Here is a 23,109-nt window from a genome sequence, read left to right as displayed (position 1 = left end):
TATTCCACCAATATTTTTGAGCATAGGTTTTCTATTGCACTCTTCTTCAAAGCAATCTTTATTATTATGTTTCATTATTTAATATGTATATATTGAATTTTATTCCTGGTAGCTGACCAACAGCACTTTTTAGGAACTGCTTGTGTATAAAATGAAATAAAGCTAAAATTATGCAAAAAAGTGACACTGGTTGTCTCTAGACCTTCCTAGATCATCCTCACATATTGATTCATCCTTTGCACAAATTTCTTCCTTAGTACTGCTGGCCCTTAATCTCTGCATATCATGAAACTCATTTCGGTTGCAAGACCCACTTACTAAGGAGTCACACATACTGCTTCAGGCTAAGTCCTGAATACGGTTTAATGCCGAGTTCCTCGGTTACATTAATGGGAAACGTGCGGTTGCATCTCGAGGCAGATCTCACCTTCATTTACTGCTGCAATCTTCCCTTCTTGTCTGTTAAGCACTTTTGAGGCTCCGTGTTTGCCTGTGATCAGAGTAAACACTCTTCCAGTGACACCTTGTTGGCAGATTTACTAGAAGGCTGCATTGTCTTGTGCTTGGGTCACAAATCTAGTTCAGTAGTTTGCATGCTTGTAATATACATAAATAAGTAGAAGGATGGTATCCACGCCATGCTTCTGAATCTTTAAATTAAGCTGGGCTTGGAAGCAGAGAAAATAATGAAGGGCAATAGAAACTGATCCTAGCGGAAGGGAGAGATGTGCCAATAGATAGTAAATAAATAAGTAAAACCAAACATTAAATAATTTAGCAGCAAAGCACCAAAGCATCCTCTCCCTTGCCTATCAATAGTTAATAATGAATTGTTGGCTCAATGACTATATGGTTTACAATTTATTTTTTAAAAATAGAAAAGCCATGCAGTAAAACTGTATAAAAAGTAATAGAAATCCAGTAACAGTCCACATTTGAAAGAACCTATCAAAATTATTTAAAAATTATATCCAGAATTATATTCACCTTTAATCCCAGCACTTGAGAACCAGAGGCAGATGGATCTCTGTGAATTTGAGGTCAGCCTGGTCTACAGATCCAGTTTCAGGACAGTCAGGGAGACACTGCAAGACTGTCATTTGTAATACAGAACTCTGCTTACATCATCCAGAAACAGCCACATTTGTTTACATTTATAATCAGCTTTACTGAATTGAGAATGCCACAAAATGTAAATTTTGACTTGAATGTTGGATTTGCTGGCATAGTGAATGTGGAAAACCCTCTGATCCTGAGGTAAGGAGAATAGAGAGAAAAAAATGCAGATGAGGAAAAGGAACCAAAATGAGTTTACATGGCATATCAATAAAGAGCTAGAATGGCGTTTGCACCATATAGGCCTTCAAAGGTGGAAAAATCCCATAGGTTTCAGGCTGCAGCTGGAGGCTGTTCAGATGTTTTAGTAAGCTCTTGATGAGATGTGTGTCTGAAAAAAAGAAGGAGACAGGTCAAGAGAGAGGAAGTTTGCCCAGAGGGGAGGGCTGGAGTGTCAGACCCCAAAACCAGTTCCATGTTTCAACATGATTGATTGAGGCAACAGACATGAAAAAAAGAGGAGACAGACCTCTGCTGAAGCCCACTGACCTTAATCAGTACAATGAAGGTTAATTATATAAATGTATATATAATTATAATAATTATAAAAATATATAGTATAATAATACCTTAATCAGTACAAAGCCCCTCGGTAGAGTGGAGACTTTGCTGTGATCAGCTTTTTTTTTTCTATTTTTTTTAATTGAAAATAGATATTTTTATATAATATATTCTGATTATAGCCCCCCCAACTCTTGTGAGATCTTACCCATCCCCTACAACTGTGCAAATCCACACTCTTTCTGTCTTTGGTTAGAAAAAAGAAGACATTGAAAAAATCATAATCGAATAAGATATGAAAAAACAAAACAAACAATGGAACAGAAGAAAAAACCAAAGAAAGAGTAGGAGAAACCCATATCGACACAGAGACATATATGTTCACACACACAGGAATTCCATAAAAAACACAAACCTGGAAGCCGTAACATATATTCAAAAAACTGTAAGGTTAAATAAATTCCTGAACACAACGTTATGAGACAAAGATCCTCCAAAGATACCACGGTGTTTGTTTAGTGTTGGCCATCTACTGTTGGGTGTGAAGCTCGCCATGTTTATATTGTATATATGAGTAGCATATCTGTCAATCATTCCAGAGGCTCTGTCTCTGACCCCCAAAACTATGTAAACCAGGCCTAGCAGTGTGCTTGAAATCCAACCACTCACTTGGGAGGTGGAGGCAGAGTGATCAGAAGTTTAAAGTCACCCTCAGTTACATAGAGAGTTTTAGGGTCATCTTGAGTTAAAGGCTCTGTCTTACACTCACACCACATACACACTACTACTGCTATGACTACACAAAGCCCTAAACCACTTTTATCATGTATTTAATTGTAATTGCTTACTAAGGTCTTACAGCTACAGATTCAAAGTTTAAGTCTAACTGCAAAATCTAGACCCTCTGACAGAAATTATGGTTATATGATTGCAAAACTATTCCTTCCTGCATTTATTTGCAAAGCACAATAGGAAAACAAGCTGATGAATCTAGACTTTAAAATACAAAGGTAAGCTGGGCGGTGGTGGCACATGCCTTTAATCCCAGCACTTGGGAGGAAGAGCCAGGAGGATCTTTGTGAGTTCGAGGCCAACCTGGTCTCCAAAGCAAGTTCCAGTAAAGGCGCAAAGCTACACATACAAATCCTGTCTTGAAAAAAACAAAAAATTTAAATTAAAATAAAAATAAATAAAATACAAAGGTAAATTAACAGACATTTATTTGTTTACTAGGATAAGTATCTGCCAATCTCCACTGAAATTTGTCTTTATAGTTTTTACACTTATTTATAATAAATATTGGTTGGTCAACCTTCCCCAAAAGCTTTTATTACATGTAAATTCATTAATTCTTTCTAATACCAAAATAATGGATGTAACTGATATTCTCTCCACTATTAGCCATTTAACTATTACACTTAGGAATCTGTGAGAGAAAATGATGGCAGAGATATTCTTTAGTAAACAGCCTGTGTTTTTATTAAAATATTTTACCAATGAGTACTTTATTCAGAAATGCATGAAAAACGAAGTGGTCAAAAGTAGCTGTGATTCTGTGATGAAATTTTCATGCTAAAATTAAGTTGTGACTTTTTTTTTAAAGTTTCTTTTGTTTTTTATTTTTTATATATTTTTCTTATTTTATAATTAACTTAATTTCACATATCAGTCATGGATTCCCCCGTCCTCCTTCCTCCCACCTCCCAGTCTTCTCCCCCAATCCACTCCCCCAATTCCTACCTCCTTCAAGGCAAGGTCTCCCCTCGGGAGTCAGCCCAGCCTGGTAGACTCAGCCGAGGCAGGTCCAGTCCCCTCCTCCCTGCACCAAGGCTGAACAAAGTGTTCCAGCACAGGTCCCATTTTAACAAGTGAAAGTAGAGCTCAACAGTTCAGCGTATGTTTAGCATTTGAATATTTGTTATATGTATACGATGAAAGATGTCATAGAGGATGCTGTTTGAGGAAAAACAAAGAGGTTAATTAAAAGCCTCATTTTAGTTCTGGAAATTCATCTTTGAGAACGATTCCAGAAAGCAAGGTTATAAACCTATGATATGTGACTATCCAATTGTATTATGTTATATTTCTAAATCCAGAAACCCCCCCCACACACACACACACATGACTTTTTGAAGTAATTATCTTAGGACTTACAAAGTTATGAAAAAAGATCATTAAAACATCAAAGTAGTTATAAAGGATATAAGTAAACTTATTTTCCAAACTAGAAAGATTCATGTCTTACAGATTTATAGACATTATTTGAAACCACCTACTTGGCAGTCATTAAGAAACATACATTTGCCAGGTGGTGGTGGCGCATGCCTTTAATCCCAGCACTCGGGAGGCAGAGGCAGGCAGATCTCTGTGAGTTCGAGGCCAGCTTGGTCTACAAAGCGAGTTCCAGGAAAGGCACAAAGCTACACAGAGAAACCCTGTCTCGAAAAACCAAAAAAAAAAAAAAAAAAAAAAAAAAAAAAGAAGAAAGAAACATACAATTTTAGGAGTTGCATGAAGATCTCATGGCATGAAAGGAAATGCTATTAAGAGTTGTTAGTTCAGTGAGTTTTAGGCATATCAGTAATCATATCAGAAGTGCTTCCATTGATGACTGTAGTAGTAGAGTGAATGGGAATGTTCCTCATAGGCTTTGGTTTTTGGATGCTTGCTGATGCCATTCTGGAGGTTTAGCAGATGTGCCTGTGCTAGGAAGTGTGCACTGGGCACTGGCTTTGAGGCTTTAAAAGCCATGAGCCATTCTGAGTTCATTCCCTGCTTCCTGCTGTGGTTCACAATGTGAGCCTTCGGCTTCTGCTCCAGCTGATGTATCATCTGCTTGCCACCATGCTTTCCTTGCCATGATGGACCCTTGTTATTCTTGATTCATAAGCCAAAATAAAGTGTTCCTTCTATATGTTGCAGTGGCCAAGGTGCCTTATGACAATAGAAATGTGACAATGCAGAAGTTGATACAGGAATGGAGTATTGCTCTGACAGAGGCATACTAAAGACCTTGGAACTTTGGACTAGAAAGCCAGTTTAAGGATGAAAGTAGAAATTAACGTGCCAACCTAGCAGAAGCTTACAAGACAGTAGTTCTGAGAAATGTATGGGCTCTGGAGGCCCGCTCAAGAGGTTTCAGAGGAACAAAATTAGTTGCATTGGCTAGAGACTGTTTCTCAGATATTTTAGAAAATAAAATGTGGCTGCTTTCTGGCTGTGTCCTAAGAACTTGACTGATGCTAAACTAAAAAGTATTGGGGTAATTTATTTGGTATATAATATTTCAAGACAGCCTAATATTGATTTTTTTGCATGGTTATTAGTAGTCACTCTTATGCAGGTCTAGAAACAAAAATTGTAAGTTGGGAGAAAGGAATACACAATATACAGTTGGAAGAGAAAATAGTCCAGGAAACTTAACTTTGCATCCATGGCTTCAGCTGAAAGACATAAAGAGATAAGCCTGATCTGCATAGGAATAAAGATAAGGGTTCCCTCAGAACAGGACTGCCACCAAATAAGCTTCCAACTTATGAAAGAAAAAGGCCTGAGTAATTTTATGTTCTAATAAAAAACAACAAATAAAAGCTGCTGCCAGTTAAATTCAAGAGGGTCAGGGTCTGCTCAAAGTCAGCAGCTGAAATTGGCAATAACATTCATGCATTCTAGAGTCACGAAGGATACAAGAATAAATAATAGGGTTGCAGAATATCCCTCCACGGTTCTAAAGAACCACATAGGCCAGGCCATGTGTATCAGGGGAGTCCCTAATATGGTCCCTGAAAGGCCATTTTATGGAGATGTGGAAGTGAATTCTGGGTTGTATTCACTATTCAAAGATGTTAGAGATGTCAGAATTGTAAGTTATATGCTAAGGAGAGCTGCACACAAAGAGTGGGACCAGAAAAAAAAAAAAAAAAAAAACAGTAGTTGCAGGCTGCAAAGCTGGATGGGCAGAGCCATCTAAGATCTTTGACATAGAAGATAAAGCTACAGGATGTGGTATTTGACACGCTGGATTACGTCTTGCTTTCGTCCAGTATTTCCCCACTATGCCTCCATCCTTCCCTTTTGCAATGGTAATGTATATTCTGTGCCATTATATGTTGGAAATATGTCATTTGTTTTTGGTTTTATAGGGAGTTAGAATTAAGAGATTGACTTGGGTCTCAGATGAGACTCTGGAGCTTAGACTTTAAAACAATGCTGAGAGACTCTGGAGATTGTGAAGTTGGACTAAATTTACTTTGTATTATGATAAGGCCAGGAAGCAATAGGGACAGGGAGTGTAATACAGTGATTTGAATAGGGATGCTCCTGATGGGCTCTGGTATTTGAAAATTGGTCCCTAGTTGCTGGAGCTGTTTGTGTTGGTTTGGAAGGTGTGGTCTTAGTGAAGGAATTATGAGGTTTTAAAAGTAACACACAATTCCCAGTTCACTTTCTGCTTGGTACTTACAGTTCAAGATGTTATCCCTTAGCTTCTGCTCCACCTATCATGTCTGCTGCTTGCTGCCACACTTTCCTACCATGATGGAACCTTATCCCTCTGAAACCATATGCTAAATAACTCTCTTCTATCAGTTGCCTTATTCATGGTACTTTATCATAACAAGAGAAAAGTAACTAAGATATATACACATAGTGATTAAACATTCAATAGTCATAACCTTAATTGTGGATTTAAAAATCTCTATGTGGGGGAAATACCCAGGTTGAAATTGTGTAGGAGTTTTAGAATAACTCATCAATTCACAAGATTAACTTTAGGTTTGGGGTCATATAGCTCATATAAAAATAGATGAAAATCCTGAAAGTTGAGTTGCAGGGAAAAGATAACAATGTATATTTACATAATCTCCGATTGACTAAAGCAGTGTTTCAAACACAAATTTATTAACAGATTTTTCCCCTTGGGAAAATAACAAGAATTATATTACCAAAGGAGTTTAAATATTAAATTCCACATATACCTATAAACACACCCATACATACATTTAAATAATCAGTATTTTCTCAGTTCCAACATAAATACCTCAAATGAGTCATATGAAGCCACATACAGAAACATTTTAATCATTTTCCTTCTATCTAAAGGTCATTCATAGAATATAAAAAGCAAAACTCAATCATCTACATTCACAATACCCAATAGCTCCATAGCAGTGTGTTTAGCCATTCACATGATGTGCATGTAGGGTTACTATCACACAGACATATCAGAACTTAACATTTTTCATTGTTGTCAGATACATAACCTCAGGACAATATTGCTATTTTAATATAACCCGTAGAGTACTCTTTACTATTTAAGAGTGGAGCCTGCCCTGGAGTGTGGAAGGTTTTGCAGGGATTACATCATTAAAGAAAGTTGATTTTAGCTCTTCCTCAGCTTCTGATGGGAATTTGTGCATACAATCCCCCTCCAAGCCACAGCCAACATCACCTTACCAGCCTTCAGTCTCCAAAGGGGGCTACTTCCTGTATACCCACACCTATATCCCTTTCTGTTCTGCATCTCACTTCCTCCCTCCACCCAGCTACACCACTGCCTGTCTGTTTGTACAGACCTCCAGACTTTTGTGGTTAACTAGTGTTGAAATTCAAGGCGTGTGCCATGATGCCTGGCCCTGTTCCCAGTGTGGCTTTGAACTCACAGGTATTTGGATGGATCTCTGCCTCCTGAATGCTAGGGTAAAAGGCGTATGCTACCATTGCCTGACTTCTATGTTTAATGTAGTGGCTGGCTTTGTCATCTGATCCTCAGGTAAGCTTATTAGGGTGTGCAATATATTGGGAGACACAATACATCACCACACAGACGTAGCCAAGACTTTTCTAGAGGCCCTGATGTCCTAGTCCAGGAAATGACTTGACAAGGATGGTCTAGGGCTGGAGACAGTGACTCCTCAGAGGAGTCAGGATTACAACTCCTGGGGACCCATTAATTCCCTTGGTCTGTGGTTATCAGTCCATAGGCAGCTGTGTCTGATATGCTCCATTCTCTTTGCCAACGTTTTTGACATAGCTCTCTTCCAGCATTCATCATTTTCTCCTTGAAAATAGTATATATGTTGTACCTCTGAATAAACTTACTTGGCATAAGTCATTGGCTTCTGCAAGATTTCCTGGTACCAGCTACTGCTTTTGTCTTTTCCCACCTTTTTTTCTCATCCCTGGCCCTCCCACTGAGCACCTCACCATTCAGGACCCTTGCTCCTACTGGCTCAAAACAGTTCTTTTTTGTTGTTGTTGTTGTTGTTGGTTTTTCAAGACAGGGTTTCTCTGTGTAGCTTTGCGCCTTTCCTGGAACTCACTTGGTAGCCCAGGCTGGCCTCGAACTCACAGAGATCCGCCTGCCTCTGCCTCCCGAGTGCTGGGATTAAAGGCGTGCATCACCACCGCCTGGCCAACAGTTCTTAATATTATAGATCAATTTTAGAATCTGGCTTAATAGTACCTCAAGATTGAGAAATTTCAATAACTTAGGAAGCACTCTTTCTATCTAAGCAATCTCAGCCACCTCTGGAAAAAGTAACCTTAATCCTCAGCTTGGTATCCTTGTGAGGCTCATAACAGTAGGAACAGATATGTCTTTGACTCTTTTGCCTGCTCTTTGAACTTTCCCCTCCTATTCGATTGCCTTATCCAGCCTCAATATGAAGGCATTTGCCTTGTCTTATTGTATTTTGCTTTGTCCTATCTGGCTGTGGTCTCTCTGTGGTCTCTTGAAAGCCTTCTCTTTTCTGTAAAGGAAATTGAAGGAGAGTGGATCTGGGCAGAGGGGAAGTGAGGAGAGCTAGGAGGAGTGGAGGGAAACTGTGGTTGGGATGCACTGCAAGAAAAAAGAACAGAGAGAGAGAGAGAGAGAGAGAGAGAGAGAGAGAGAGAGAGAGAGAGAGCGCTGAAGTTAAGCTTGTTAGTGTGTATGCCTTTAATCTGAGCATTTGGGAGGCAAAGGCACATCTTAATGAGTTTGAGGCCTGCATGGTCTACATAATGAGTTCAGGAAAGCCAGGGTTATGTAGATACCTGTCTAGGAAGGAAGGAAGGAAGGAAGGAAGGAAGGAAGGAAGGAAGGAAGGAAGGAAGGAAAGAAGGAAGGGACGAAGGGAGAGAGAGAGAGGGAGGGAGGGAGGGAGGGAGGGAGGGAGGGAGGGAGAGGGAGGAAAGAAGGAAGCTGAGCAATCCAGTAAACAGTGCTCTTCCACGGCCTCTGCTTCAATTATTTCCTCCAGGTACCTGCCATGAGTTCCTGACTTGACTTCCCTTTATGATGAACTGTGATCAAGATATGTAAGCTGAAATAAACCCATTCCTCCATAATAATGAAATTCAGTAGCAATACCAGAGATACTATATTATTATTATTATTATTATTATTATTATTATTATTATTATTTATGGTTACTGGTATTGTGTGTATACTTATAGGATGGAGAGTGTGGTGTACACCTATGTGGTATGTGTAGGTCTGTATATGATGCACACACTCCTCCATGCATGGTGGACAGAGGAAGCCATTAAGTGGTCCTAATTGATTAATCTCTGCTTTATACTCTCAATATATACCTCTTACTGAGCCTGGAAGTAGACTGGTGACCAGAAAGTCACAATTGATTTCCCTGGTCTATATCTCCCACAGCACGGAGTTTACAGGAGAGTGTACAGATATTCCCAGCTCTTGAACGTGGGTTCTGGGATATGAATTCTGTTCCTTAGGTTTATAGAGCACGCATTATATTCAGTAAGTTGTCTCTCGAGCTCCCTCTGACTGTTTTATTGGTGTGCCCAGGGCTACAGAATGTAAATGCAGCAAATTTCTATTGGATATGGCAAGATCTAGGTCAATGGTGACCTTTTAGAGAAACATTTCTGTGGGAGAACCTGCAGAAGACAAATTGCAAGAGGTTAAGTATGACATAAATGAGAAAGAAGGTAAAAGTAATAGAAAAGCAAAAAAAGCTGCCTGCAAAAATGCCTGGTAAAAGGGCAAGAGCTAAAAAGGTTAACCTATGCAAAATGCAGGCTAAGGAGATGAGATCTATTGCTTAGAAATCCTGGAAGGGAAGGAGAAAATTAGTTCATGAATTCCAATAGATTTAAATTGTAGATATATTTAACAAATAAAGACTTTCATAGAGAGTTGTGTCATTAGTATTGGAGAAAAAAATGTCCAACTCATAGTTATAATCTATTCATAAGCATGAAGTAAATCATGTTTGTGTATAATTAAGAAGAGAGAATCAATAAAGGAGAAAAATATTTTTAATCTACTAATGGAGCTAGAATAAATCATGTGTTAGGTATAATTACTTGGAAAATGCTTGGATCACAACAAATGATTCAACAGCATGCCTTTATTTAATATACTTATTTCAAACGAAATCATGACGCTTCTGACATGTTTTCTTGTCTCTTTGTTGTTGATGTGAGCTTAAGGGAAGGAAAAGAGCTCCCTGTTCTGAAGAAGTGTGGAAACAGACAAATGTCCTACGTTTACATTAAACTTAGGATAATAATGCGAACTTGTTCTGAATCTCTTTTGAAACAGCTTTCTCTGTAAGTTCTGCTGTGGGTCGATGCTTCCAATCCTGTTGTTTGCTTCTCGAGCAGAGCTGTATTATAACACAGCCCTTTAGAGCCCGTCATTGTTGAATTTAGCCAATCTTCTTTAGGCTTCATTGTTATGGTCACTTTCATGCCACACATACTTATTGCCATAGGTTTTGAATTGTTGCTATGATCTGGTAATTAGTTTTCACTACCAACGTTTTTTCTGTTCTCCCTTTTGTTCAAGTGCCTAATTAATCTTTTTAAAGTACATCTTTAATCATTTAACTCCCATTTTCAAAAGTCATTAGCTCATTTCAATTTCTCATTTATTAGCCTTTACGTCAATTGGTTTACTTTGTCCTCTAGCAGATGGAAAATTGTGTATTTCTATTTTACTTTTAAGGAGGAATTACAACTGCTAGCTATGCATAGTGTCCCACATGGGGTACCCTTAACTCATTTATATATTAAATTTAATTATATGAGTGTTTACACCAATTTATAGTAATATAAAAGATCAGTATGCAACTGGAGATAAATGACCAGGAAATGTAACGCATCTGTTATTGAGGAGCCCATCAGTTTGCTGTCATAAACTGATGAGGGAAACAATGATTGCAGAATAAAACGCAAAAGAAATTGAGTAGAAAATAGAGGGTAAGTTAATGCTTTAGATGATTTAAATGGTAAATTGAGTTCCAGGTGGGGAAGGTAGTTGATTAGTGATTCCTGAAGTCAGTAAAATAGCACAACCCAGTCTCACACAAGACCAAGCAGGCCGGAAACCACTGAAGCCAATTCCATGACAAAAAAAACAAAACAAAACAAAACAAACAAACAAAAAAAAAACCCGTGAGCTGACAGAAACTCCTGAAACATTTCAGACAGGAAAGTGCAACAATAAAATCTACAATTTAGGAACATCATCTTGAAAGTGATGTGGGGTAGGAATTTGAAATACACTACAATAGGCTGGACTGAGCTCTATCATAGCTGCATAGATGAGTAATCATGCAGGCTGTGACAAAGGGAGTAACAGCACAGTCAGAGCTGAGGGGCAGAGTTGGACGACAGTTCCGTTCTTTAGAACAGTTTCATATCTGCATGAAACCATTACCTGGGTTTCCACTATAAATGACCTCTTGAATTAATTTGGTGCACTTGCTACAACTGCTGACTCAAACTTAAGGCATCTTTAACTACCTCCAGGATTTTCAGGCTTTAAGGGTTATGGAACAGCAGGAATAAACAGTGTGGTATGTAGGTATGATATATCGTACAGAACGAACAATTCCCTTTTGTCCTGAATTGGTCCATTGTTCACCCTTACAACACCTTCTGCATACTCCAGAAGGGAGGGGCATTCTGTTGCTGTTATTCCTTGAATAAACATTCTTTCTAGGAATGCCCTGTTTACTCTCCTTTTTCAAATGACCTTTTTTGCCACAACCAAAACATCTGACATTTTTCCTCAAACCTTTTGCAATTGCTTCTATCCACATCTCATCATGGTCATGAGACTCAATATTAACTGGGTCCCTGATCCAATCCTCCAAGGGTGCTGAACTTGCCTTTAATGGCCTGATTATTCTCTTGCATGCTGCATTTGCATTCTCAAAAGCCAAATATTCAATTATTATCTGTCTAGCTTCTGAATTTGGTATCATTCTATTTAGTGCTGAAGATAGCCTTTGTAAGAAATCTGTGAAGGATTCTCTGGGGCCCTGTATAAGTTTTGTGAATGATTCAATCTTTTTTCCTGCTTCCTCAATTCTGTCAAATGCATTCATGGCCACCATGCAGCATAGAATTAAGGTTGGCTATTATATAAAAATTGTCTTTGTAAATCAGAGTATTCACCTTTTCCAAGAGGCTGATCCTAGGAAATTTCCATACCTCTAGTTCTACACTAGTTTTCTATTGTCTTAGCCTCCTCCTTAAGCCAGGTTTGCCACTGTAATTGTGCTCCAGACTTCAGGACAGTTGTTACCAATTCTTTCCAGTCCTGAGGAATAATCCTATTACAAGTTGACCACAAGTTTAACATTTGCTTTATGAATGGAGAATGCATGCCATATGATATTATAACTTCCTTAAATCACCTTAAATCTAACATTTCCACTGTAGTCCAGTTAGCTTATACATGCCCTGGAGCAGGTAGTTCCTATAAGGCTACCAGATAAATTAAGTTTGGTAATTCAATCCTGAAATAATTTCACCATTAAATTCTTCTGTCTGAGTCTGAATTTCTCTATAATTCATTTTAACAGGTTTTTCTAAAGCTTTTATCTTGGCACTTAAATTGACCAACCTTTTTAATACTAAAATAAGGATAATTAAACAAATAATATGTTATATACATCTCATCAACATAAATTGTTCTTTCATTTAATTGCTCCATTTTCAGACTGCCTAATGTGTTTTCAAACAAAGATTAATTTCCTTCCATTGTAAAAATGTTTCCCATTCATTTCATGTGGGAAAAAGTTCTCTTTTAACTAGTTTCTCCCTTAATCTTAATTGACTTACCAAGTCTTCGTAGAACAGTAGAGGTCCAAGGGAATTTCAAAGCAGCTACCTAGCATGGTGGCAGTCCAAAAATGGGAAAGGAGAAAGAGAGAGAGTGAGAGAGAGAGAGAGAGAGAGAGAGAGAGAGAGAGAGAGAGAGAGAGAGAGAGAGAGAGAACCTACTAAAAGCTAAAGGCTAAAGAAACTCCAGCCACAAGCTCTAGTCTGAGCCATACTGGGCCTGACCCAGGGGTCTGTAAACCCACAAGCAGTTGGGCCACTTGCAGCTCCAGCCCTGTAAGTTGGAGATCTGGCACCAAGTAGCTCCAGCTTTGTGTAGCCAGATTGCTTGTAGCTCCAGTCAAGGCTAACCAACAGTTTTTTAATGAATTCTTGCCACATGGGCACCAATTGTGGATGAATTTCTAAATGGTCTTATTAAATAAGAAACATGGAGCCAAATATAAGTGTGGAAGCCTTAGAGATCAGGGAAACAGTGAGAGCCACCAACTTTACCTCTCCAGTTCTGTAGCTACCAAAGGGGGCTACTTCCTGTATAATCTGTGCTTTTATTGCCTTGCTGTTCTGCCCTCTTATTGGCTCTTAGCCAAGCCACCTCACTTCCTTGTCACTGCCTGTCTGTACAGACCTCCAGGTCTCCATGGTTGGTACTGGTATTAAAAGTGTGTTTCACCACGCTTAGCTGTTCCCTAGTGTGTCCTTGAACACACAAAGACTCTGCCTGCCAAGTGATCATATTAAGGGCATGTGCTACCACTGCCTGACTTCTATGTTTACTTAAAAATGGTTAGCCTTTTCCCCTTGATCTCCAGGCAAACTTTATTTATTAACATACAAATAAAATGTCACCACATTTCAGCACAAATAAAATATCACCACACTTTCTGGGCCCCTCTTATTCTCCCTCTAAAATAGTTTCCAACAACTACCTGTTCTTTCATTTGCCTGTGCTTTTTTCAGAATACCACATGACTGGAACAATATAGATTCTAGCTTGCCTCTTTTATTTGCTAATATCTGTTGGAGGATCCTTCATGGTTTCTCTTGGTTTGATCACTTATTTCTTTTAGTTCTAGAACAATTGTGTATTGTGTGACATGCCTTCACACACACGTGCTTGCACATGTGTATGTGTGTGTACATCTCTAGTCATTTATTGAACTAATTCTTTAATACTTTTAAGTTTTGTCAATCCAGAACAAATCTAGTAGAAATACTTGCATAGAAGTTTATGTCACAGCTATGAAATGGTTTTTTAAGTCATTTGGACAAATAAGTAACATGATTACTTGATCATTTGGTAAAGGTATATTTAGTTTTGTGAGAAACTTTCAAACTGTCTTTTAAGGAGGTGGCACCAATTATGCATTTCTACCAATGACTGATAGTTTCTATAGCTCTCCAGCATCACCTGCATCCACTGGAGTCAGTGTTCACGGTACCAGTCATTCTTATTTTATTATAGTATCATATTGTTGTTTTAGTTTGAAAATCCCCAACAATATATGACACTTAACATACTCTTGCATGCTTATTTTTCATAAAAATATACTGTAGGTGACTTTTCTATTTAGGTTTATCTCCTTTTATTAGGCCAGCTTTTGTCTTGACTTGTTAAGAATCACTTGCATATTTGACATAAAAAAATATTTTTATTGAGCACTGCTTTATAGTTGTTTTCACCATCTATGGCTTGCCTGATGTTGAGATTTCTAACACCATCAACTTTTTCTTTCATAGACTTGGATCCTAGAGCTGTGTCTACAAATTCATTTCTAGCACAAAAGTGTTGATGTGCTTAATGCCACCAAATTACATACTTACAATGACTATGCGCTAAATTAAAGTCATGTACATTTATCACACAGATAAAAAACGTATTGCCAAATTTAATATCACTCTGATATTATCTCATGTTTTTTGAGTTACATTTTCAATTGAAGTCATGATTCAGTTAGTATTAATTTTTTTAAAGGGATCAGGTCAGAGACTGATTTGTTCATATAGACATTCAAATGTTCATGCACTATTTTTGGAAAAAGCTGTCCCTTTTTCAGTGACTTAACCTTTGCAACATTGTCAAAGATATCTTGACTATATTTGTGTGGTTACATATATGAGCTCTTATTTTATTCAATTATCCATAATTTTATCAATGCTACACTTTCTGATTAATGCAACTTTGTATCAAACCTTGAAATGTGGATATTCTGCATCCTGAAACTTTGTTCCTTTCCTTCAGTTTTGTGATTTCTTCTGGGATTTTTGTCTTTCTATGCAAACCTAAAACATGCTTGTCACTGTATATATGGTAATTTGTTGGAATTTTTATCAGGGTTTTGCTAAAATTATAGATCAGTATAGAAAAAACTCACATACTAATAATACTGTCTGCTTCGTGTCTCTTTTGACTAAAGGATAAAGATAATAAAGGTTAAAAAACAAAGATAATACTTCTATACATCAAATTAGGACAACCAGATGGCTCTTGTCTACAAGTTGGATAAGAGAGGAGGTATACAAGTTTTAAAGAGATGATGATAAATTGGGTTTGGGATATTTAGAATTTGAATTGCCCTAAGGCAAGTTGGTGAATCAATCATCATGAAACTGATTAATGGGATGTGACATACAAGTGTCTCAGCTGGATACACAGATCTGAAAATCTTCACATCGATAAAATTAAATCCCAGAGTATTCATATTTTCTTCATAAAATACTGATACAAAAATATATAAGCTTCTGCAAAAAATTTTAAAGAGGGAATTCTAAAATTAGGAATAGTTACTTAGCAAGAAACTATAGTGAAAATTTCAGAGGTGGATAAAACGGAACAACATTATACATAACAAAAAGATATTTGCTTTGTGCAACATACATTTTACATTCTTTTTTACTACATTCTTATTTTTATTAATTTTAATTGAAGCATAGTCATATCAGTGCTCCCTCTTCTTTCCCCCCCACAACACCCTCCATCCCAAGTCCCTTCCCTCCAACTCCTTTTAAAATATTTTTGAAATTATAACTTGATTACCTTTCTCCTTTCCCTTTTCTCTCTCCAAACCCTTTACATATATCCTTCCCTACTCTCCTTCAAATTATTGTTCTATTTTATACTAGTTATTATTGAAAGCATATAAGACATTTGATTTTTAATCTACAGAGAACATAACTTTCGCCAGTATGAAAACCTGAAATGGTATCATAGATAGAAGCACAAATATAAAGCCAACTAACAGACAGACATAAATTGTGACACAAATGTGATCAGCCCAAAGGGAATAATATAACTAAAAGGCAGTGATGAAAAGACTAAGCATAATATAGTTGAATCATCACTGTTTAGCTGGGATAAATTGTAGAACGTTTATATGTTGAAGCAAAGGATTCAGAGATTAAAAGTTAAGACAGAGGAGACCCATTTCCTCAAAAATAGCTGAAAGGAATTTCCTTCAAGAAAAGTTCCAAATTTTAACATCAAACTTAAGAAACAATAGTTTCTTAGTTAAGCAATTAATAAATGAGCAAATAAGTAGTTGAAGAATGAGAGAAAACTTTATATTTTGACTCCAAATACACAAGTGTGTAGAAACATAGTCCACTGATAGAGACACAGGCTTCAGGCTGAGACCTGCAAAATATTAAATAAATAAGAAAATAAGCATTCTTAGTATTCAAATGACCATTAAAGTTAATAAAATATTTATTTTCTCTTTAATTTAAAAAATATTAAGTAACTTTAATTCAAAAATATTAAGTAACTTACTTCCGATGTTTACTTCATTTTGGATGGTAGATATGTACATAAAAATATATTGACAGTGAAAGTATAAAACACAAAGTGTGCTCCAAAGGCTATTGCCACTGTATAGTTCACTGAGTTATATAAACTTTGGGTCTGGTTCATTCTGATGTGTGATTTATTTTTGTTTGCAACTTTTCTTTTATAATAAAGTTTAAAAGTGTAATTTTTGATTAAAAATAGAATTGCTTTAGCAGAAGTGTGAATATTTTTAGCTCCTTTGTAACTCATAGAAACACAGTTCAATAAAGCTGATTACCAGCCTTTTCCTCTATACTGAGAGTAATGGCCGCACAGAGATGTCAGAAATAGCTAATTTCAACAGTAAACTTTTTTTGTGTGTGTGATGAACAGATAAAGTGTGGTTTGGGGAAACAATTCATCCCAAGTGAAATTGTTCTCCTCTGCTTTCTTTATTTCTTGTATATATGCTCTTCACTTGGACCTCAGGCAAGGTCCAGTTACAGAGACTTGATAGAATTGATTGTGTAGGTGTGAAAATGCTTGATAAAGCATTTGCAGATTTGAGAGCACAAATCATCACCCATTATGCTGTAAAGCATCAAATGGGAGTCATCAGCACTCATGATCATGGGGTTTACTGCAGCTAATGCTGCAGCTGGGAAAAGTGAATCCCTGGCAATGACAGGATTCCCAGAGAGACAGGAGAAACACTTATTGGGTTAAGAAAGGAATTCTGTCCTGTAGTTACTACAATTTCAAAAAAAAAAAAATCCATGAATATCCAGAGAACTGGCAAGATAGAGGAAAACAAATCAAATATAAGCCTTCCCTGTATTCCTCCTTCCTTCCTTTCTTTTTCTTTCTCCTTTGTATATTTCTAATGGGGTACTGAAGAAGATGAAAATTGACTGAGAAAATCTGAAAAATGCAGTTTTCTGGTCTCTATCTTCCTTAAAAATTCATATTCAAGTATAGACAGATACAGAGGGAACAGGGAGGGTAGACAGAATTATGACTAGCAAAATGAACTCGACACAAGAATAATTTTTCAGCAAGAGTCCTAGTTAAAAGAAGACTTTAAATGAAAACAGTCTTCACTCTTGCCATTGTCTCACCAGTCTGGGGATATTTGAAATTTCACAAACATGAGAGGATCTCCTCTCTAATGCCAGGAGTACAATCAACAGGAAGACAAGAGAGACATCTACCACCAACCTGTAACATTGTGTTGAGGAAGACTCAGAGTCACCAGAATTTTGAACATATTCCCTGGCATTTAAAGGGGTTAGCATGTTATGACAGCACATAGATGAGATTATTCCCACACAGCATCTTTCCTGGCCCCAAAGAACACACTCAAGTAAACACATTTTAGGAAAGTTTACTAATTAAATCTAGGAGTCTGAGCATTATTTCCTACTGAAAAGTAATTCTGTACTTCTTCACAAATTTCCACCCCTTTTCTTCACTTTGAGAAGTACCTCTACATAAAGTGAGAAAGATGCATATGAAAATCAAACCATACATTCAAATAGAGTACGCAAAAGAGGGAAAAATGTCAGAAGACTATTTTTCTGTAATGAGTTTGCTGTTTTGAATTCCCCTATTTAAATCACACACCCTCGTCCAAGGCATAGGTCTGGAAATAAGATTGTTTGGTTGCTTCTTAGTCCCCACATTGCCTTAGTTCTTGTCTCAGTTCTTTATAATTGTCATAATAATAATCAAAGAAAACAAGGGCAGTGAACTTGAGAGTTTGAGTAACTGGGAGGGGCTGGAGAGATGAAAGAGATGAGAGAAAGTGATGTAACTCTATTTTAATTAAAAGCATACTGAAAATTTCTGAATAATCACTGCAAAATGCAGTTTTGAGATGAGGCTCAAAAAGCATTTATTCCTTTGTATATTGGTTCCTTCTTTGAAATTTAAATGCGACATATTAAATAGGTGAAAGATCAGGCAGCAGTGAACATGCTGTTCAAAACCCCCACTATTTTCTTCGCATTTATTTTATGGGAAGAATGAGATGAATATTCATATTTTATATTATTTGTCTTACTGAAGAGCATTATTCTGCCTCATGTGAACTCAGATAACCATAACATGTATTATATTGAGAATATAAATTATATTGTACATATGAAATTGGTTAAACTACTTTTATAAACTTAAACAAGTTTTTAAATGTAATGACAAATAGAAATAAAATGGCCTAAAAGTTATAGGCTTATAATTGATGTTAGAACTGTTTACTCCAGTAAGTATATGTGCTACAGAGAAACACACACACACACACACACACACACACACACACACACACACACACACACACACAGCAAATGTGCGTCAATTCTAAGTACACTGAAGGTCTTATCATTCATGGTTTATTTTTCATATTTGTCTAATGCTACTTAGACAATTCTCAGAAATGATGCCACACCATTCCTGTGTTAACCTTCTTCTGCTTCACTTCTGCCTATGCTGTGCAGAACTAAAACTTTACAGTTTTTCTAAAATGAAGAAATAATTTTACATCTTTGAAAATTTTGCCATTTGCCATTTAGTCTGGCTATGCTACACAGTAATGGTATCGTTGTGACTAACTTTTCTTTCTGTAAAGTTGTTCAACAGCTATAACATGCTTTTCCCCCTAGGGAATTATACTTTAACGAGTAGTTTTAAATATCAATTTGAGAAAATATAGAAAAATCTTGGAAGGAATTCTCAAATAAAGATTGTGTAGATCAAGTTGGTCTGTGAGCATGTCTGTGTGGGATTTACTTTGTTGCTTTAGTTGACTTGAGAAGACTCACTCAATTCACCATATTAACTTTTCCTGGGTGTGGGTCTTGGAGTGTAAGAAAATGGAGAAAACAAGATGTGTACTGGGCATGTGTGCATTTATTCACTTTGCTCAGTAACCATCTACCTTGAGTGCCTGACTTTACTTCCTCACAATGGTGAACTATAACCTGGAATTTTGAGTTCCCAGGGTAGTCTTTTTGGTCAGATTATTTCATCAAGCAACATGGATAAAATTAGAACACACAAGTGAAGGATTTGTGAAATATGTCTATTTTTCTGAGCTACCAGTATTCTTTTTTATTAAATAATTTTATTCTTCAACAATTTTATATATATAATTAATGTATGCTGATTATATTCCCTACTGCATCTATCAGCCCACTACTTTTTCTGCGATTTTCCCCCACATTCATATTTTCCTTTACAATTCATTGAGTTTAATTAAGAGCATCTTTGTGACCCTGGGTTTAGAGTTACCCAGTGTAGCCTAGAGGGTTCACCAGTGGGAACACGTCTGAAACAGTGGCTCCTGTCCACCCCCACTGTGTTCACAGCTGGTTAAGACCATTGATGCCTTTTTTCCCCAAGAATCCCAGGAAGCATCTTCCAAGCCTGTGAAAGTAATCCAGCAGGGAGGGCATGCAGAACTCTGTCTTGATTTATCTATACCTTACAACTAAGTTATGTGGCAATTTCAGCAACTGGGACTTGTCATCCAGTTCTGGTAGGTAACCAAGAGAATGGTGAGTCAGTATTATTTGGGGGTGTTTGGGGGCCTGTTTGTCCCAACACTCATGTGGAGTAATTCCATACTTGGTGCTAATTTTGCTTAGCTACTCACTGCTTCTAAGATCAGTATTAGCGAGCCCTTCAGGGTATGTATGTTCTAACTCTCATGATTTTTAATCGGGTCATATTGGGTAAGTTTCCATATGACGTCTTTATATTCCTTCATTTTGGTCAACCTTCCCTTTGCACATTCATTTCTTCCACTCCCACCCCATCTTTTCAAAGATTTTTCACCCCAATATTTCCGATCTGTATTTTCTTTTCTTTCACTTCTTTTTATTTATTCCTTGTATCTTTCAAATCATGCGTCTAGATCACCACTTATTTCCCATGCCTGGGTATCTTCCCTCTGCCCTTGCAGATAAAATTTAAGAGAAAAAAGAAAACAAAATAAAAGAAAGAAAAAAATCTATTTTCATTTTACATATTTCCTACTGTATCCTCCTCTTAAAACAAAACCCTTCCCAGTGGCCCCTTTCTGCTTTCCTGGATTCAACGGATACTTCAAGTTAAATATACAAAACTAAAGAATCTAATCTTATATCCCCATATGAGAAAGAAAGAGAGCATGAGGTGTTCGTCTTTCTGAGCCTGGTTTATATCACTCACTATAATTTTCCCAGGTACAATCATTTTCCCAAAAAGTTCATAGTTTTTCTTTTTGTCTAACAGCTGAATATGTTTACTATCTTTTCATTATATATTTATCAGGTGAAGGATATCTAGGTGGATTCCATTTCCTAGTTATGAATAGTTATGGATAGTTATGGATAGCAATGAATAATATTCAAATATCTCTATAGGAGAATACAAATTTCCTTGGGTATGTGCCCAGAATTGGTATATTTGGGTTGTAGCTGCCAGTATTCCTAGTGTGTCAATCCTAATACATTTTAGATGATTGACAAATAACAGAATTTATGTTTCAGTTTTCCTTGACTTTCCTCATAACTCTGCTTAAAAGTTATTTAGTTGAATTAGGACATTTCACAATGATAAAGCATTAAGAAAATCATACTGTGATCTTAATTACAAAATGACAGTTCATTGTAGAGTTGTTTTATTGTAATTCTGTTCAATTTCTTAAGAAATATTCAAACTTCCAGCCTGTAAGATTTAAAATTTTTAGTGAACATTTCTTAACTATTTATTAAAAGGTCATTTCAGAGATTTTTTTTTTTACTTGAAACAGAAAAGCTATTTTTCCTTAATAAGATATTTATTCACTTCTGGTTTAAAATGTATGATTTATGCCATATATTTATAAATATCTTCTGTTAGAGTCTTACTTAGAATACAGTTCATTTTATTATAACTGAGCATTCTAAATCTCTTCTAAAATAAAAATTTCAAAATAATCTTCATTTCAATATTTGGTCCATATTATTCCAGAAAAGGAATTTTGAGCCTTTGGTATCTTATTGTTTCTTTCATATCTTTGAAAAATAAAATGAAACAAACTGGATCTGAATTTTATCACGTGAAGTCAAGTTTCTAAATTTTTGATATAATTAAATGTCTTCAGAAATTAGGATGGTTTATAGTGCTATGATTTTCATGAAAGTTGATAATGTATATCCATGATCGTCGTTCCTACTTCATTTGCCAGCATTTCCCCTTTATTTTCAGAACAAAATGTAAGGATAAGAACTGGGACAATTAATGTTTTATTAACTAATTTTATTTGGCAGTTTCTTATATGTATATAATACATCTTGTTACTTCACCACTACAACTTCCCTTGTGTCTGTTCCACACCTGGCAACCCTACTACCAGACAAAACCTATTCTGTGCATGTAATTTAAATACGTTTTCAGGGGATAACCACTATAATATTAAAACCTTGTGGTGGTTATTATATTTTCATCTTATAGTTCAAATAAAGAATTTTGAGAGCAGTTAGATATTTTCTCTGATGGCTAAGTAAGAATCAGAAACCAGGTCTGATCAGCCTTTCAACTTTCAATCAACATTGCCTAAAGTAATATATTCTTTCATTAATTAGTATCATAATCCCTACAGTTCCAGGCCATTTGACTATATTTTTGATTAGGTGGGGAATAAAAGACCTTAAATACTTGTATCTCTTGCAAACATCTTCTCTCACGATTACAAGGAAAAATCTAATTCAGCAAACTGTGAAGCAGTGTTGATTAAACAAATACATTGCTATCTTCTACTTTTACAGTGCTGTATAATGAATTTTTCACAAAGGGCAAAACAGTCATGGTGTGCCAATGGACTTTTCTCTCTTTTTAATATTACCAAAGTATGTTACTTAGGATCTTACCTTGCAGACTCCATCCATTTGATGATTTCAACTATTATCCAAAATGTAAGCAAATTCTTTTTTTGTTTTGTTTTGGAAAGTTGTAAAACATCAGTTCCTCATCAAGATCATTAAAATATTTCCCATCACCCTTCTAGACTGTCTAGGCTTTTTTTTTGGTTTTTCGAGACAGGGTTTCTCTGTGTAGCTTTGTGCCTTTCCTGGAACTCGCTTTGGAGACCAGGCTGGCCTCGAACTCACAGAGATCCGCCTGCCTCTGCCTCCCGAGTGCTGGGATTTAAGGCGTGTGCCACCACCGCCTGGCAATAGACTTTTCTACTGGAAGAAGTCTATAAAGATTCCACAGTGCCAGTATTTACAGGGAAGAGGATGGCCGCTGCCATTCTGACACTGAAGAAAATTCAACCGTGTGCATGTCGTGACACATTTCCAGACATTGCTGTGACAGTGCTTTCTTTCACATGTACTTTTTCTTTGTATAATTTAGAAGAAATCTTGTTTCAATTACTTTACTATTTTAGACATACATCAACGAAAAAGCAAAAGGAGTCAACGACACAGACTCCAGGAGTCAAGTGAGCAGCACAGCATGCTGCAGACTCCTTTATTGCAGAAATCGGGCTTGCCTCTCTATCCCCTCCCAGCACCCCACTGGTCCTATGGAGATGTGCTGTCCTTTCTCCATTGGCTTCGTCAACCATGAGCCTCCAAGTTAGCAGTCTCTAGCCACACCAGCAGACTCCAGTTTGG

The 23,109-nt window shown here is 36.7% G+C and overlaps 1 protein-coding gene across 1 annotated transcript in view; it reads left to right on the top strand.

The window, feature by feature from the left end:
• The window catches only part of Znf804b (zinc finger protein 804B), a 522,342-nt gene that overhangs the window by 308,783 nt on the left and 190,450 nt on the right, over nt 1–23,109 (top strand). The window lies entirely within an intron of this gene.

The sequence above is a fragment of the Peromyscus maniculatus genome, chromosome 3, assembly GCF_049852395.1.
Source record: "Peromyscus maniculatus bairdii isolate BWxNUB_F1_BW_parent chromosome 3, HU_Pman_BW_mat_3.1, whole genome shotgun sequence".
Taxonomy (NCBI): domain Eukaryota; kingdom Metazoa; phylum Chordata; class Mammalia; order Rodentia; family Cricetidae; genus Peromyscus; species Peromyscus maniculatus.
The sequence above is the reverse complement of the archived record's forward strand: the minus strand, read 5'-3'. Positions and strand labels throughout refer to the sequence as shown.